Source organism: Leucoraja erinacea, chromosome 5 (assembly GCF_028641065.1).
Source record: "Leucoraja erinacea ecotype New England chromosome 5, Leri_hhj_1, whole genome shotgun sequence".
NCBI classification, from domain to species: Eukaryota; Metazoa; Chordata; class Chondrichthyes; order Rajiformes; family Rajidae; genus Leucoraja; species Leucoraja erinaceus.
This window is the reverse complement of record NC_073381.1, coordinates 84,235,017-84,252,108: the sequence shown is the minus strand read 5'-3', so window position 1 is coordinate 84,252,108 and position 17,092 is coordinate 84,235,017. Positions and strand designations below refer to the sequence as shown.

General features: G+C 39.4%; 1 protein-coding gene across 1 annotated transcript in view; it reads right to left on the bottom strand.

The window, feature by feature from the left end:
- Positions 1-17,092, bottom strand: part of ptk7b (protein tyrosine kinase 7b) — a 150,316-nt gene that overhangs the window by 126,172 nt on the left and 7,052 nt on the right. The gene's annotated exons all lie outside the window — the stretch shown is intronic.

Sequence of the window (17,092 nt, the reverse complement as noted above, 5' to 3'; positions counted from 1 at the left end):
GAAATGCCAAAATAATTATTAATCATTGCTTCTGGTCCATAATCCCAACAGTTCAGTCGAAAATAACAGAACGTTGTGGATAGTAGTCCATAACGTGGCACAGGCAAAAAACAATCTGGTGTCAATTAGACTATAAGCAAGTTGCTTTTTAATAGAAAAGCAAATGAATCACTAGAAGGACAAGTTGGAACATAAAACAGGTACAATGCAATGACCATTTGCTGTTGAAGTGGCAGAGATCCAAGAGCATGAAACACTGGCAAGATAATGCCCAAACTAATTCTAAATTGTTCCAATTGAAATTTTAAAAATGGGTGGCTGCTGAAAAATATTGAAACATTTTAACGTTAAATTCTTCAAATGTTGTACAGGAACAACAGCAAACTCTCTCCTTTGGTGACTAAACATGTGGCACTTGGAGGGAGGAGGACAAAATGAGTGGCGGGGAAAACAAAAGTGGAAATAGGAGGCAAATATTAAAAGTTCTAAAAATTCTAAAAATGAGCAGAGGCTGGCATTCAAATGCAATACTAAACAAATTCTGCTCTTTCAGATGAGGTTAAAATCAGGTTTAGTTAATATTGCAAGGCTTTACTTCAAAAAAAGGCAAATAGTAAACCCAGTAACTGGGCTATATCAGTCATATGTTCAACATTTCTGAACTTAAAATATTATCCATCTATAACTGCTGTTGCAGGAACATGCTGTGTGCAGATTGGCTGCCACATTTCCTATATCGCAATTCATTCAAGGCTGAAAAGCTGAATGCTCTTTTAAATGTCAAAACTACTGCTCAGAACCCAACACCAGCAGCATTTAATACTATTTATTAAGCAATGTTCCATGAACAGTATACTCTGAAAGTGGCAATGTTCCAGAACACACAACAGTTAAAGCATTTGAACAAGTTGACCTTTTTTGGTGACCCAACTCATTTGTATGCAAGTTTAATGAGACTGAATTTGCAATGAATCTATGCTTTTGTTATATAATCCTATGTTGTTAAGGTCTTCAATGAAGCAGTTATATCTATTAAACAATCTTTTCACTCCCATCTGTATCTTTTATCCTTTCAGCATCATTGGAAGATTAAAGATAGAACCGGTGACCTTTTAAAAAATAAAACTTACATCCTTACATAACACTGTATAGTTCCAAAATAAAAGCAAGCATACGCAATGCAAAGTTGCTAACAACTTTTACCAAATGTTGGAAATACTCCCAGATCAGGCAGCATTTATGGAGAAGGGAATAGTATTTCAGGTTGGTGACTTTTCAACATATCTAAGTTATTCTCATTCAGTTTCCAGAATATGGAGGTTGCCAGCAGTTGTATTGCCAGGCCCTATTTAACTTCCAAAAGATAGTGCTTGGCTGTCTTCTTAAACTATTGCAGTTTATCTAATGAAGACAACAATATTATTCAGTAAAGACGATTTACACCTTGAAACAACTGTGAGCTTCCAATGATGTATGGGTTTGAGGAGAAAATGGCAAGGAATTCAGCAGTTGGTAATTAATGCAAGTCAAAGTGGCATGTAATTGCAGTTTGCATTTATGGACATCTTTTATTATTTTACTTTTTGATTTTATATCTACTACTTTCCTAATCCCCAGTCTATCCCATTGTTGATATGTTTTGTCGATGAGAGATGGTTTGAATGCGGGGTTGTTCAATAGTGGGGTTAGTACTGATAGATTATTTAATTTCAAGGATACTTTTATTTGTTTCCAAATTCTTATTGTATTGTGAATAATTGGGTTCTTCTTATATATTCTACTGTTCAATTTTATCGGTGAGAGCAAGATCGTTCCTATATCGTGTGGATAGCACTCCTCTTTCTCCATTCTCATCCACTCCAACTACTGAGTGGAACTATCCAACCAGTACATTATGTTCTTAATATGCACTGCCCAGTAGTAATACATAAAGTTAGTAAATGATAAACCCCCAACTTCTTTAGGTTTACACAAATGCTTTAGTTGAATTCTGTGTGCTCTGTAATCCCATATAAAATTAGTGATAGTAGAATCTAGTTTTTTGAAAAAGTATTTTGGAATATATATTGGGATCGCTTGAAACAAATATATTAATTGTGGTAAGAAAGTCATTTTTATAGCGTTAATTCTACCTATCAATGAGAGCGGGAACGTTTTCCAAAATTTAATCATATCATTCAGTTTATTTAATAGTGGCATAAAATTGGCACTAAATAATGATTTGTGTCTTCTCGTAATTTGAAAACCCAGACACTTGAATTTTTCTGTTGTAATTTTGAAGGGGAATTTTAGTAAGTGTCTCGAATCCTGTGGTTTTAAAGACATAATTTCGCTTTTATTCCAATTTATTCTATATCCTGAAAAAGAGCCGAATTCCTCAATTAATGTTAATAATGTGGGTATACTCGTTTGTGTATTAGTAATATATAAAAGGATATCATCAGCGTATAATTAAATTTTATTCTTTGAGTCCTTAGTGTTATATCCGTGAATATTCGGGTGATTTCTAATCCTTTCGGCCAGCGGTTCTATCATAAGGGCAAATAGCAATGGTGATAAGGCACAACCTTGCCTATTACCCCTTGATAAGTAAAATTTTGGAGATAGCATATTGTTGGTTAATACTCTTGCCGTAAGTCTATCGTAAAGTAGTTTAACCCATCTAATAAAATTCTCTCCCGTATTAAATTTTTGGAGTGCCTTGTATAAATACTGCCATTCTACCTGATCAAATGCCTTCTCTGCATCCAGCGTAACAACTGAAATATCTTCATTGTCCTCATTGTGAGAGTACATTATATTGAAAAGCCTTCTCAAAATATTAAATGATTGTCTTTTGGGTATAAATCCCGTTTGATCCGTATTTATTAAATTGTTAATATAATTATTTAGTCTTCTAGCTAGAATCTTTGCTAAAATTTTCTGATCCGAGATTAGAATTGATGGAAATAACTGAAAAGGAAACATACAATTATATTCATTATCACCTTATAATTATGCAGCTAATATTCAGCATAGTGGCATGGCTGGTAGAGCTGCTGCCTCAGCACCAGAGACCTGTGTACAATTCTGACATTGAGTGCTATTTCTGTGGTGTTTACACATCCTCACTGTGACCACATGAGTTTTCTCCAGATACTCCCGTTATCTCCCATATCCTCCCCGTTACCTCCCATATCCCCAAGACATGCAGGTTTCTAGGTTACTTGGTCTTTGAAAATTGCCCTTTGTATATAGGGAGTGGATGCAAAAGTGAGATAACATGGAACTAGGGTGAATGGGTAATTGATGGTTGGTGTGGACTCAGTGGCCTGCCTCCATGCTATATCTTACAATCAATCAATAACTGCCTCTGGCAAGAAAACAACTAGGAACTAGGCAGTATACACAGAGTAAACATGCATAGCCACCACAAACTTGATGCAATCAATTGTTAGTCCCACACTGAAAGAATATGGTTAGCTGTCTGAAATGCTCAAAGGAAAGAATAAAAATTGGAATAGATTTACAGAACTGTGACTTAATTAGCGAGTAGTCAAAGGGGCTAAATAATTGGAGTAATCGCATTAATAATGCAAGTAAGTTAGGTGTCAGCAGAAATATTTGCTTTGACACAGAACATGGGACAAATATATAATAGCGATGCGTGAAGCAACCCAATATACTATTTGAAAGAAACTAGCCTATTTGATGAACATCACCCTCATCATCACATTTCTTATTTAACAAACCCAAAACATTCAAAACAGCAACTCATCAAGGCTGCTTACAAAAAACTTAAACCCACGACTTTTGACAGCAACCCCCGTAAGTTGAAGTGGACAACAAATATTAGATTACACCCTGTAAATGATTTGAACTGAAAATAACTAATTTTATTTGACAATTAGCATTAGGTTATGCACCAAGGCACATTCAAATGTGTACCAGCACCTTTGGGAAAAGGATGTGAAAGTGGGCAAATTGGACTGGGGGGAAAAAAAAGCACCAGAGTACTTCAGCAATTCAGACAGCATCTCTGGAAAACATGGATAAGTGATGTATTGGGGGTCGGGACCCTGGTTCAGACCGATTGGGGGGGGGTGGGGATGGGAAAAGCCTGAAAACTGTTAGGGAGATACAGGTGGGTGGGTGGGGAGGGTTGATAGGCAGATTGTTCAGGAGTCAACTATGGGAAAATTCTGAAAAAGCTTTCAGACTGATAGGTAAAAGAGAAAGGTGGGCCAAGATGGGAATGGGGAGGGGGTGCAACACAGATAGGACAGGACAGATTGTTCAGGGGCTTTGTCAACTATCAGTGGGGCAGAAGTCATTCTCAAGTTTGGTCATTCAAGCTTTCAGACTTGCATTTTCTTCTAAAAGGCAGAAAAGAGAAAAGAAAATGGCCAAGATGATAGGAATCCTTGAAAATATTTCCAACCTTTCTAATGCAACACAGAGATGGACAGGACAGAAGGAAGTGATGAGGCTATGATGGACTTATTCATTACTATGGTGGTGAAGGCTGAGCTGTAGTCAATGAACAATATCCTGGCATTGGCATTCTCATTGTCAAGGTGATCCAGGCCTGAATATGGGGCAAGAGAGATGGGGTTCTCCCTCGACCTACTTCAAATCTAAATTTATGCTAAACGCTAATCCGATGAAATTGGATTTCTGGAGTAGGTCATTTGAAATAAAATGAAAGTGTGATAATTGGAGATCAAAGCATGAAAAGATCAAAAACATACTAAGTATACAAAAGATCGTCAAATGCTGCAATGTGATCTTTTGAAGGTGAGAGAGGAAGAAAATGGAAAACATTTCGAATTTAAAACCAAATCTAATCTACTCAGAAGACCAAGAAGAAAAAAGACAAAAATTGGCCGATGTAGCTGAACAAATATAGCCTTGCCACATAAATGGACATAACATCCTTTCCAAGTTATGGCATTTTGTTTGAACTATTAAATCTAGGAAGGGGTCTTTTCAAAACAGCCATAAATCTCAATTTTACTGCCACACATTTTTTTATTCAAGAGTTTTGGTTATGAAGAAACAAGGAACTGCAGATATTAGTTAAAGCACAAAGGGACACAAATTGTTGGTAGCAACTCAGTGGGTCAGGCAGCATCTCTGGAGAACATGGATAGGTAACGTCTCAGATCGAGACCCTTCTTCAGACTGATTGTAGGGGACAGAAGAAAGCTGGAAGAGGGGAGAGGCAGGACAAAACGTGGCAGGTAATAGGTGCAGACAGGCAAGGGTGGTTTTTGAACGGCAGATGGTTGGAACAAAGGCTTTTATCTCTGGCCTTGTTGAATCTGATGGTGTTTGCTTTCAAGCTTTTTTATATTTTGCCTATGGGAGAGGGGAAAAGTCCAGCTTATCTTCTAATAGTTATCAGAGTGTGTTGGGGATTGAAACAATGACGTTTCATCTTCCTCATATCTGGTTGGAGGAAATCTGTTATTCTGATAATTGCTGAAGGACAAGTAGCCCAAAATATTATAAACATAGGGGATTCATCAAATGAGACAAGTGTTACAAAATAAGCTGCAAGCTTTGTTTTAAAGACATTTATTTTATGTTTGCAAGGGATTCCATTTTTGCTTTTATTAGTTCAATTTGGGGATGTTTTCTCAACTTTTACTAGCGTCCAATATTTATTTGCTTTTTCAAAACTTGCGTCAACAGATGCATAATTTTCATTTCAAGCAACTAAGTCAAAATAGCAATAAAGTTCTGGATTGACTTGCCATGCCTGCGCAAATTCTATAAACTAGTTGAAGGTGTTCCATGCCTGAAGTCTATTCTTCCCGATTCCAGAGGGATGAGCTTTTGGGACCCCATCACTTCTTGGACATACTGAACGGATACCATGCTTTTTTTATTTAAGTGGATTTTAGCATTCTTGCCATGCTTCATTCACACACGCACAGGAATTCAAACAACTTTGCAATCTGCAGGAAATGGGTTTGGCATAGAAAATATTCTCTTCAGTCATAGCATCACATTGGTTTCTTTTAGCACGGTCATTTGCCGTTGGCTGATTATTTCCGAACATTCAAAATTTCAGTTAGCTACAATCATTCTGGAACAAAGTTCCCAAGACGAAACGATATTATGAAAATTACATTTTCATGTAATTGCACACAGCTAGGATTTTTAAATCCTATTGCTGTCCACACTTTTCCTCTTGTTCATGGGTCTATTAGCACGATTTGCAGCATTCTGAAAGCAAGTTTATATTATCAGTGTGTTTTTTCTATTTATAACCAGCACACGTTTTGAATTACTGATTTTCCAGTTTTTTTTCCTGATTTGTTTAATTCCCCCAAAATCACACAAGTAACTAAGTGGTAAGGGGGGGGGGGGGGGGGGGGGGGGTTGCATATACACAATAGATTGCATTTTAAGAATTGAAGTAAATAAAAATAGTTATCAGTAAGTGAAATTTATGGGACTCAAAAACAATCCACATTTGCATTCATGGGGCCAGCTGAACACAACACAAAATGTCAAAACAGTGCATGAAATTCAATGTACTGATCTGCCATTAGCCTTATTCCCTATTTAAAAGTTTCTCTTAAATCACCACAGTTAAATTGTCAACTCCCAGAATAAAATCCCAATCTAGTCCTGACATTAATAAAAGGCCACTGGGCAAAATGAAATCATCAGCTTTGAAGAATTAATCTGAAGTCCCAACTGCAAAGTCATTATCCTCTTTTTTAGCATTTTAGCTGTGTTTCAGAACAGATGCATGACTGCAGGAAAGAAATTTAAAAGATTCCTCATGCAAAACAAAACTCAGATCTGACAGATTGCATCCGTCAACAAATTACCTAAATAGTGTACAACTTCCATTCCACAGCTGGGTCATGTTGAAAACATCACCTCCCAAGTCATCTTACTGTACAATCTTGCCATGCACCTTGAAACAGCTATGCAAGAATGTTGTGCTTTGATCTATTGAGGTTTAATTGTTATGTCTTTAAGTACGAAAGACAGTGAAGAGAATCAATACTGTGCATTTTCTCCCGAAGAAACAGAAGACCTTATGCAATATTTATCACAGTTATTATACTAAAAAATTGCTACTTGTTTAATAAGTATAACAAAAGTACAACTCTATTTATGACGTTAAGAACATAACCGTAAAACTGACATGATCAGCTGACCCATGCAGCCCACACCAACTGGTGCAACATGTTAAGTGTCAACTTATACGAGTAGCTACCTTTTGCAGCAAAAAAAAGTAAATCTAATCTTGCACGATGAACCAAATTTGTTCAACTGTCAGTTCTCACAGTATGAAATTGCTACACAAAATATACCCTGCAACACACTGTTCACAGAATTCCTAATACAGTGATTTTCATTTCAGCATTGGTTAGGTTCTCATAGCTTCAAGCAGGTCAGTGGCTGGTATGGGGTCATGCTGTAGTTCAGCTCTGCCTTTAACTCCAACCCCAACCTATAACCTATGGTGTTTCCACTTTACAGTTAGTTTTATTAGTTGTCACATGTACTGAGGTACAGCGAAAAGCTGTTTGCATGCTATAAAATCAAATCAGATACTACACAAGAATACAATCAAACCAACTCAAAAACAAAAGGGAGACTGAAGAGAAAGATACAGAGTACAGAATACAGTGCTGAGCTTTGTAGCATAACAGTTCCAAAGCAATGGCCAATGTCCACCATGAGGTAGGCTGGAGAACCAGGCTTATGGAGGACAATTCAAAGCTGATGAGAGAAAGAAGCTGTTCCCGAGCCTGGTGGTGTGTGCTTTCAATCTTCTGTATATCCTGCCCGACAGGAGCAGGGAGAAGGAATGACTGAAGAGGGAAAGGTCTTGAAAATTATGTTAGTTGCTTTTCCAAGGGTAGATGGGGGTCAATGAATAAATGAATACTTTAAAGTCACAGTGAAATTCTTTGCTTGCATACCCAAGGTATGCAACAGTTGCCCCATAAAGGGGGCTGACAAAGTTACAGTACCCTGCGCCAGGTCCACCTTTGTTCTCCCTCATTCCCCCCCCCCCCCCCCCCCCCCCACCAAATGGTGGGGAGTCTGGTCTGTGTGATGGACTAGACCACATCCACAACTCCACACTTTATGCAGTCTTTTCCGTAAACTGAGCTGTAATGCAAGCGAACAGTTTGCTTTTTTTGGAACAACTTTTGAAGTCTGTAAGTCGTTGGAAACATACCGAATTTCCAGTCTCCTGAGGAAACAGAGGTGTTTGTGCGCATTCTAGACTGTCGCTTCAATGTGGTTGGTTCACGATAGATCATTGGTGACATTTCCAAGCTTCCTGAATCTGACAACTAGCTCCTTATCCTTGCTGACATTGAGGGAGAGGTTGTTGTCCTGACACCATGTTATGCAGGCTATCTCCTTCCTGTATTCTGTCTCATCATTGTTCATGATCCGGCTCACCACAGTGATGGCATCTTCAAACTCGTAGATAGAGTTAAAAGCACAATTTGACTGCTTTATCACCCAGATAGGGTGGCAGTGCTAGACCTGTCATTGGAGTAGGTGAACCTGGTACACCTGTTGCCTCACTGTGCCAGAGATCCCAGTTCGATCCCAACCTCGGGTGCTGTCTGTGTGGAGTTCCTTTGGGTGATCTGGTTTCCTCCCATATCCCACTGACGTGTGGGTTTGTAGGCTAATCAGTCTCTAAATTGCCCAGTGTGTAGGGAGTGAATACGCAAATGGGATAACAAAGAATCGGTGTGAACAGCTGATCGATGATTAGCGAGGTCTCAGTGAGCCGAAGGGTCTGTTCCCATGCTGTATCTTTCAATTCAGATATTCAATTCAATTCAATAGTACTTTCCGCTGGAGCAGTTCAGAAATCATTAATCAGTGCTCATGAAAGGATCTAAACAAACTTAGTTAGTCTGGAGATTTATACAATTTGAGGCTGTCAATAAATACTGATAGCTTTACACACAAATATCATAGCACCACTACTATATCATTCCTATTAAGTGCCTAGTTTCCTGGGTCAAACATTTATAATAATAAAAGTAATTTAAAGCTGCAGCTAAACTTTCGATGAACAAAAGTACAATTGATTACACTGGAAAATGCCATTTCAAATTGCACCATAATTCCATGTCTGCACAATGTAAACTCTGATTACATTCTTGTAGTTCAAATATGACCTAGTAATGTACACACTGACCTTTGCTCTTGTTCATACAAATGAACAGTAAATTCATTGTTCCTATTTATCCACAGATTTGTTTCAAAATTGTATACACTCAAATGATCAGTTGTACAGAGAGCAGATGCGTGTCAATGCATTGCATATAGACGCAACAGAATGATTCCTATTATAGATGTCATTCAATAAAAGATGCAAAATTACTAATCAATTCACATGGCAGACATGACCAAATCTCTTCAAATTAGAGAATGTGAGCTTTAAAATGTGAGGTTTCCAAGCTGCTGGAAAACACTGGGATTGATGAACCAAATCCACGTGCAGCCAGTGTACAAACCTCTAGAAAGACGTGCCTTTTAATTGGCTATGATGGTGAGACAGGAAATTGAGTCATGGTGAATAGAAAAGTGATCTAGATCACTTAATAACCAAAAACACATCTCCACCCTATATTTACTTGGTGATAGAATTTTCACAGGCTTCTTGGGTAATAACTTCCAAAGATCCACTCCCGTCTGCAAGAAGCTTTCCATCTGTAAAGGCTACACGTGTATCCCATACACCAGATATAATCAGGATGAGCAGGATAATACCACATTGATGGAGCCATAAGTCTCAACTGGAGTCTGCCAAATCCTTTTGAACCAAATACCAACTACCATTTGCCCTCCTAATTGCTTGCTGTGCAATTTCAATAGAAAATTCTTGTTTGGTTGAGAGTTTGCATTCTGAGCTGGAAACAATTAAGAATATATTTTCATTCACTTCTACTTATTCTTCACTATTGTTCTCAAGTCAATAACTGCAGTCTCAAGATAGAATTGGGATGCATGTTAATGGAAAATTTTAAGCCAAGTTTGAGGGAACTTTAACGATCAGTTCCTAATCACCCTAGGAGAAGGGAAAAAAAATATATATTTTTTTTTTTACAAGGGCCCAGTTTAACTTTGTACTGGTGTCACACAAGGAAGTTTTCAAAAATGGGCTGAGTTTGTGTTGGTATAGCGTTTGCAACTGAAAATGGTCTCAATCATTCAAGAGGAAATGGAGTTGAAGAATTTGTAGCAAAAAAACCTATTCTGCAAGAGGAACTCAGCAGGTCAAGTAACATCTGTCGAGACCCCACAAGTTGTGATTTTATGCACGCCAAATAGTCCGCTTCATTTTATTGCATCATGTTTGATTTCCAAAACATTTCAGGACATTCTTCATGGACTTTTAGATCAGTTTTGGAAGGCGTGTATATCACAGATTGCAGTTTCCAAGTTAGTATGTTGCTACAATTGGGGATCATGTCGTGTAGAAGAGTCAAAATGTTTCGAAAATTGAATGTTTCTAGAAAAATGGAATCACTTTAATGATATGAGAGTAAAATATGTTTTACGAAGGTGGTGGATTACACCAATAATCACTTTGAGGGGCTTGAAACTCCACCGATTTAATTTCTCAACATAAAATTGCAGAATAAAAAGAAAGCAGTGATTTAGGCCTGCCAAAACTGAACCAGTCTGGTAAGAGGGCTGGCAGCTACCCTTGGCACCTCGTGCTTTCCCCAAAATCAAGTCGTAATCCAATTAATATTTTTAAAATTACCAAATTATTTTTAATCACCATCAGTTAGAGCATTCCAAGTTGTAACCTAATTAGTCAAGATTTTATTTTTCTTACCCGTTCTGGTTCTTTTGGCTAAATAAAAGCTGATCTCTTATGCATCATGTAGGAACTCTTAAGTTTTTGTTTTAAACTTGTAATCCATTAAGTTTTCTTCAACTTCACTGTGCAGAATAGCAACAGGCTCTTCGGCCTCTCATAGCTATGCCAACAACCATCGCTGTCCACTACACCACCAATTTCAGAGTCATCTGCAAATTTATCAATAACGCCACCTTCATTTGCATTCAAAACTTTAACAAGGAACCCAACTCCATCTCTTGCAGCACACTAGTTCCAGGCCCCCCAATCTACAAAACAACCATCCACAACCAGCCCGACTTCATCCACCCTGCACCCCTTGTGAAATGGCTTGTAATGTGCGATGCTACCAAAGTCCATCTACCCTTGTGCCCTTTTTGGCTTGGTCACCACTAATAGACTCAAAGTTCATGAAAAACTATTTCCCACACACAAAGCCACACTGACTATCCCAAATCAGTCCTCATCTTTCCAAATGCAGATAGACACAGTTTATCAGAATCCCCTCCGGTAACTTTCCCACCCTGTTGTTCCATGGCATCTCCTTTCAGCTCTTCTTAAACAACGGTACAACATTAGCCAATCTTCCTCATCCATGACTAAGGAAGATACATATGTCTCTGCCAGGGCCCTGCAATTTCTTCCCTTACTTTCAACAACATCCAAGGATACACTAGGTCAGACCCCTTTTATCCACTGTTACACGTCTCAAGAACTCCTCTTTTGTAATGTGGGCATGTTCAGCACATCACTGTTCTCTTGCCTGAACTTCCAAGCCTCCATGACCTCCTCCATGGTAAATACAGATGAGAAGTGCTCATTTAACAATATCTCACAACTACACACATAATTTCGTAATGGGGCCCATTACGGAACTATTACCTTTTCGTTAAAAATAGAATCTCCTTTATTTACCTGCTAAGAATATTTGTCCCTTTTTCCCTTCCTGATTTCCTTAATTGTACTCCTCAAGAAACTTGCATGACCCCAGCTGTCTATACATAACATATGCCTTATTTTTTGTAGAGAGCGAGAGAGAGAGCAAGAGAGTCATCTGGGCACAATCTGGTTAATTCCTATTTTCTTCCAAACGCTAGGCCACAGCCTTCCCATTTTCATACATCCTATTCACATTTTTTCACTGGAGGCGCTAAACATCTTCCAGTCGCATTTCTACCTATATTTCCCAACTTCCATCGAGGGGATCTATCGTAGTCACTGCCTCAAAAAGGCTGGCAGTATCATCAAGGACCCACACCATCCTGGCCACACACTCATCTCCCCGCTACCTTCAGGTAGAAGGTACAGGAGCCTGAAGACTGCAACGACCAGGTCCAGGAATAGCTACTTCCCCACAGCCATCAGGCTATTAAACTTGGCTTGGACAAAACTCTGAACAATAATAGCCCATTATCTGTTTATTTGCACTTTATCAGTTTATTTATTCATTTGTGTATATATTTATATTAATGGTATATGGACACACTGATCTGTTCTGCAGTCATGCCTACTATGTTCTGTGTGCTGAAGCAAAGCAAGAATTTCATTGTCCTATCAGGGACACATGACAATAAACTCTCTTGAATCTTAATTCTGGTGAATTCTGGTGAATTTACGAGATAAATTAAAACTCACTTATTATAGCCCTATTACTCCTCCACGTATCTGCAATTTCCCAACATATTTTCTCCTCTAATTCCCACTACTATTGGCTGTCCTATTGTATAGTTCATCAAAGTGATCAACTTATTTCTACCCATTTCTACCCTCGCTGGATGTTCACACAGGAATATGCTGAGGAATAACATTAATCGTTTGTGAAGTTTGGAAAACAAATAACGAAAATAGGGCAAGCAGAAGATATGTCCAAATTCTATTCCAATGTTACCCAAGTCAAATTTCTCCAAAATGTAGACACCCTCCAATACTTTCACCTGCAATCATATGAGACGTAACACCTGGCCCTACATCTTCGCCCTCACGCCTATCCAGGGATTACAGCAACCCTTCCAAATGAGAGGGGCTTACATTCACCTATTCCAATATTGTCTGCAGCATTCGTTGCTCCCGCTGTGGCCTCCTTCACATTGGCAAGATGCAGTTTAGACTAGGCAACCGTTTCACTGAACATTTGTGCTATGTCCACTAAGGCTTGCCGGAACTCCCAGTTATTAAAGCCACATGCAACCTGGAAGAACAGAATCGCACATCCACTTGTATACCTCACAATTCAATTGTATGAACATTGAATTCTCCAACTTCAAGTAATATCCTCCCAGCCCAATGCGGACAAATTACTACTTCAACCCCAGTCACACACCCTCCTTTGTACACTTATCTCCCACATGAATCCCACATTTCCTTTTTATCCCTCTTCTTTCCCTTCTTTCCCATCCCTTCCAACCCATTTCCCTGGCCAGAGTTCCTCCAGCATTGTTTCTCTGCTCAACTTTTTATTCTTTTTGATAAAGAGTAGTAGACAGCACAGTAGCAGAGCAGTAGAGTTGCTGCCTTAAAGGGTTTGCAGTGCCCTGGACCCAGATTTGACCCCAACTGCGGGTGCTGTACGTTCTCCCCGTGGCCGCGTGAGTTTTCTCCAAGATCTTTGGTTTCCTCTCACACTCCAAAGACATACAGGTTTGTAGGTTAATTGACTTGATACAAGTGTAAATTGTCCCCAGTGTGGCGTTAATGTGCGGGGATCGCTGGTCGGTGCGGATTAGGTGGGCCAATGGACCGGTTTCCGTACTGTTACTCTAATCTAAACTAAAAAATAAAGTAGATTCAGATTCAGAAAACTTTATTGTCTGTCGTAACAGAAAATCTTCTTTGACGTGGCTCAACATACAGACAGGACAATGTACTGATAAGCAGTCATACAACACAGATTTCTGCGAGCACACACAGTGTGTATCGATCTTAAAAGCAAATATAAAGATTAAAAACTGTAAAAGTAGACAAGATAAAAGTTGTGGATACGTGTAAAGTGACAATGCGTCAGGGTTAATTTGTCCATTGTTCATTTAAGCTGTTTATGGCAATGGGTATGAATGAGTTTTTGTGGATGTTTTTCTTGGATAGTAAAAGAAAAGCATGGATTCCTCATGGTTGACTCCATATGAATCTAGGAACAGGATAAGGTAGGATTGATAACAGTTGTACATATCATATTGCTTGCATAACACTCAGAAGGAAGTTTGATTAAAACCCATTGCCACAATAAGTTTGCTGACTGAATTGAAGACCAAAAGCAAAGGAAACAGATTCAAAATTGACTGATAATTGAAAACTATTACTGCGATTGTTTGCTTTTTACAGTGGAGAGAATCAAAGGCCAATCCTAAACTCATGTACTTGGATACAATTTAAAGATGTCATCGACATGGTTTTGAGTACAGGGCAGAATATTAAAATCTGCAGGTGATAAAATGTTGAACAGGTGGTAGACAGTGAGAGAATTGGAATAGATCCAAGTTAGAGACACACAAGCAAAATGGGTGGAGAAATAGCAGATGAAATAAAGCAGTTCATAAAGCATATGGGGTTCTGGGCTTTATTAAACAATGAAATGTTGCTATCCTTCAAAAGTTAACATTTCAATCCAAATGGAATAATAGTATCACCAATTTTGGGCACTGCACCGAAGAATCTAAAGGATTTGAAATAACTGTAGAAGAGATTCACGGCTTCCAGGGAAGAGGTGGACAGGCCAAAAAGGCAATGATAGTTCATCAGTCTGAAGAAGGGTCTCAACCTGAAACATCACCTATTCCTTGGCTCCATAGATGCCGCCTCACTCGCTGAGTTTCTCCAGCACTTTTGTCTGCCTTCAATTTTTCCAGCATCTGCAATTCTTTCTTGAACAGATAGTTCCTTAGGAGTCAATGAAGCCTTACACAAGGTTTAAGAAGGAACTGCAGATGCTGGAGAATCAAAGGTACACAAAAAAGCTGGAGAAACTCAGCGGGTGCAGCAGCATCTATGGAGCGAAGGAAATAGGTAACGTTTCGGGCCGAAACCCTTCTTCAGACTGATCGGGGGCGGGGGTGGGCGGGGACAAGAAAGGAAAAAGGAGGAGGAGCCCGAAGGCTGGGGGATGGGAGGAGACAGCAGGGGGACTGAGGAAGGGGAGGAGACAGCAAGGACTAACAAAATTGGGAGAATTCGATGTTCATGCCCCCAGGATGCAGACTCCCCAAACGGAATATGAGGTGCTGTTCCTCCAATTTCCGGTGCTGCTCGCTGTGGCCATGGAGGAGACCCAGGACAGAGAGGTCGGAGACGGAGTAGGAGTGGGAGTTGAAGTGCTGAGCCACCGGGAGGTCAGCTTAGTTATTGCGGACCGAGCGGAGGTGTTCGGCGAAACGATCGCCCAACCTCCGCTTGGTCTCACCGATATAGATCTGCTGACATCTAGAGCAGCGGACGCAATAGGTTGATGAGGTTGGAAGAGATGCAGGTAAACCTCTGTCGCACCTGGAACGATTGCTTGGGTCCCTGAACGGAGTCGAGGGGGGAGGTAAAGGGACAAGTGCTGCATCTCTTGTGGTTGCAAGGGAAAGTGCCCGGGGAGGGGGTGGTACGAGAGGGAAGGGAAGAATTGACAAGGGAGTTATGGAGGGAGCGGTCTTTGCGGAAGGCAGATATGGGGGGAGATGGGAAGATGTGGCGAGTGGTGGGGTCACGTTGGAGGTGGCGAAACTGACGGAGGATTACTTTTTGTATGTGACGGCTGGTGGGGTGAAAGGTGAGGACTAGGGGGACTTGTTGCGAGTGGGGGGATGGGGAGAGAGAGCAGTGTTGCGGGGTATGGAAGAGACCCTGGTGCGAGCCTTACACAAGATTGAGTACTGTTAAAAATAATAGATAGTTAGGGTAAAAAGATTCTGCTTACAATGGCAGAGGCTAGTAACAAGGAGGCAAAGATACATGGGTTGAGAGAACTAAACTAATGCTTTGCACGAGATAAGGATTTGGAATGTACTGTATGGAGTAGGATACATACTAGGGAAACCATGGTTTGATGGAATGAAATTGACAGGCTTGGTCTTTGAATGCACTGGCACAAATTCAAATGGACAAAAGTCATGCTTTATACTGTACTATCAATATTATAGTACCAACTACATATCATATTCTAATCCTGTGGTTTTAATTAAAAAAAAACATAAAAGCACATTTCTAACAGAGAACCTTTCCTGAACAATAGTTTAAATAGTTCAGCTTTTAATTTTGATTTAGTGGGCAAGTCCTCAAGAGAAATTGTGGTACAACAGACACCAGCATTCATTCAAGAAACCAGGGTGGAAAATATATGTTCACATCTTCTAGTTTCTATCCACTGACCCCTGCTGGTAAGTCCATGGCTACACTATATTACTTTACTCAACCTTAAAATAATAACAAGGGAGCTTCCTCTTAACAGCATCCATGACTTTATGCCTTGATTTTTGCCTTGACTTCACCCTGGGGTAGCAAATTACACATTATCGCCATAAAGGAACATAGGAAGACAAAAATCATCTCCATGGCTAAAAACAAAATGGTAGCAATCAACAGCTTCCCGAAATGAAAGGCTCTCTACAATGCAATGTGTCTCTTGTTTCTCATGGTATATAACAATATTTATCTGGAACGGTGTCTTTTAGCATGGAGGTAACCAAGGGAAGACTTAATTTTGGGGACATGAAATTGAAAGATCTACATGCAGTGAAGCAAAATGACGATTTCCTGAGGAGAGGGATAATGGACAAGTCGGCAAAGGTTGAAGGCAATATGTGGCAAGAATAGGTGAAATAATTGAGAAAATAAAAATTAGAGTAAAATGAGAAAATGAGTAAAAACACACTACATTAAAATACTCTTGCAGCCATCCAAGACTGATCCAACATCTTTTTGGTGTTACATCTACCCTGTAATGTACTTTTAATTACATCAGCTGCGTTATTAAGACCACCCATTCCCACCTCTGCACAATTAATCAACCTCCTTAGTTTAACAGCTTCCGAACACATTCTTGGTCACCCATCCATAAACTTGCACTTAGCCAAAAATCTGTCATCTACAACAATAAATCCAGATATCCATCACCTCCTTGTTAAATAACAGCCTCATTTTAAAATTCATCCCTGCTTTAAAATTCCTCCACAACATTGCTTCCACCTCCTGCAACTTTCTCCAGCTTTACAATTCTCAGATGTCTCTACTCCTACTCTGATTAATGTATAATGTCAT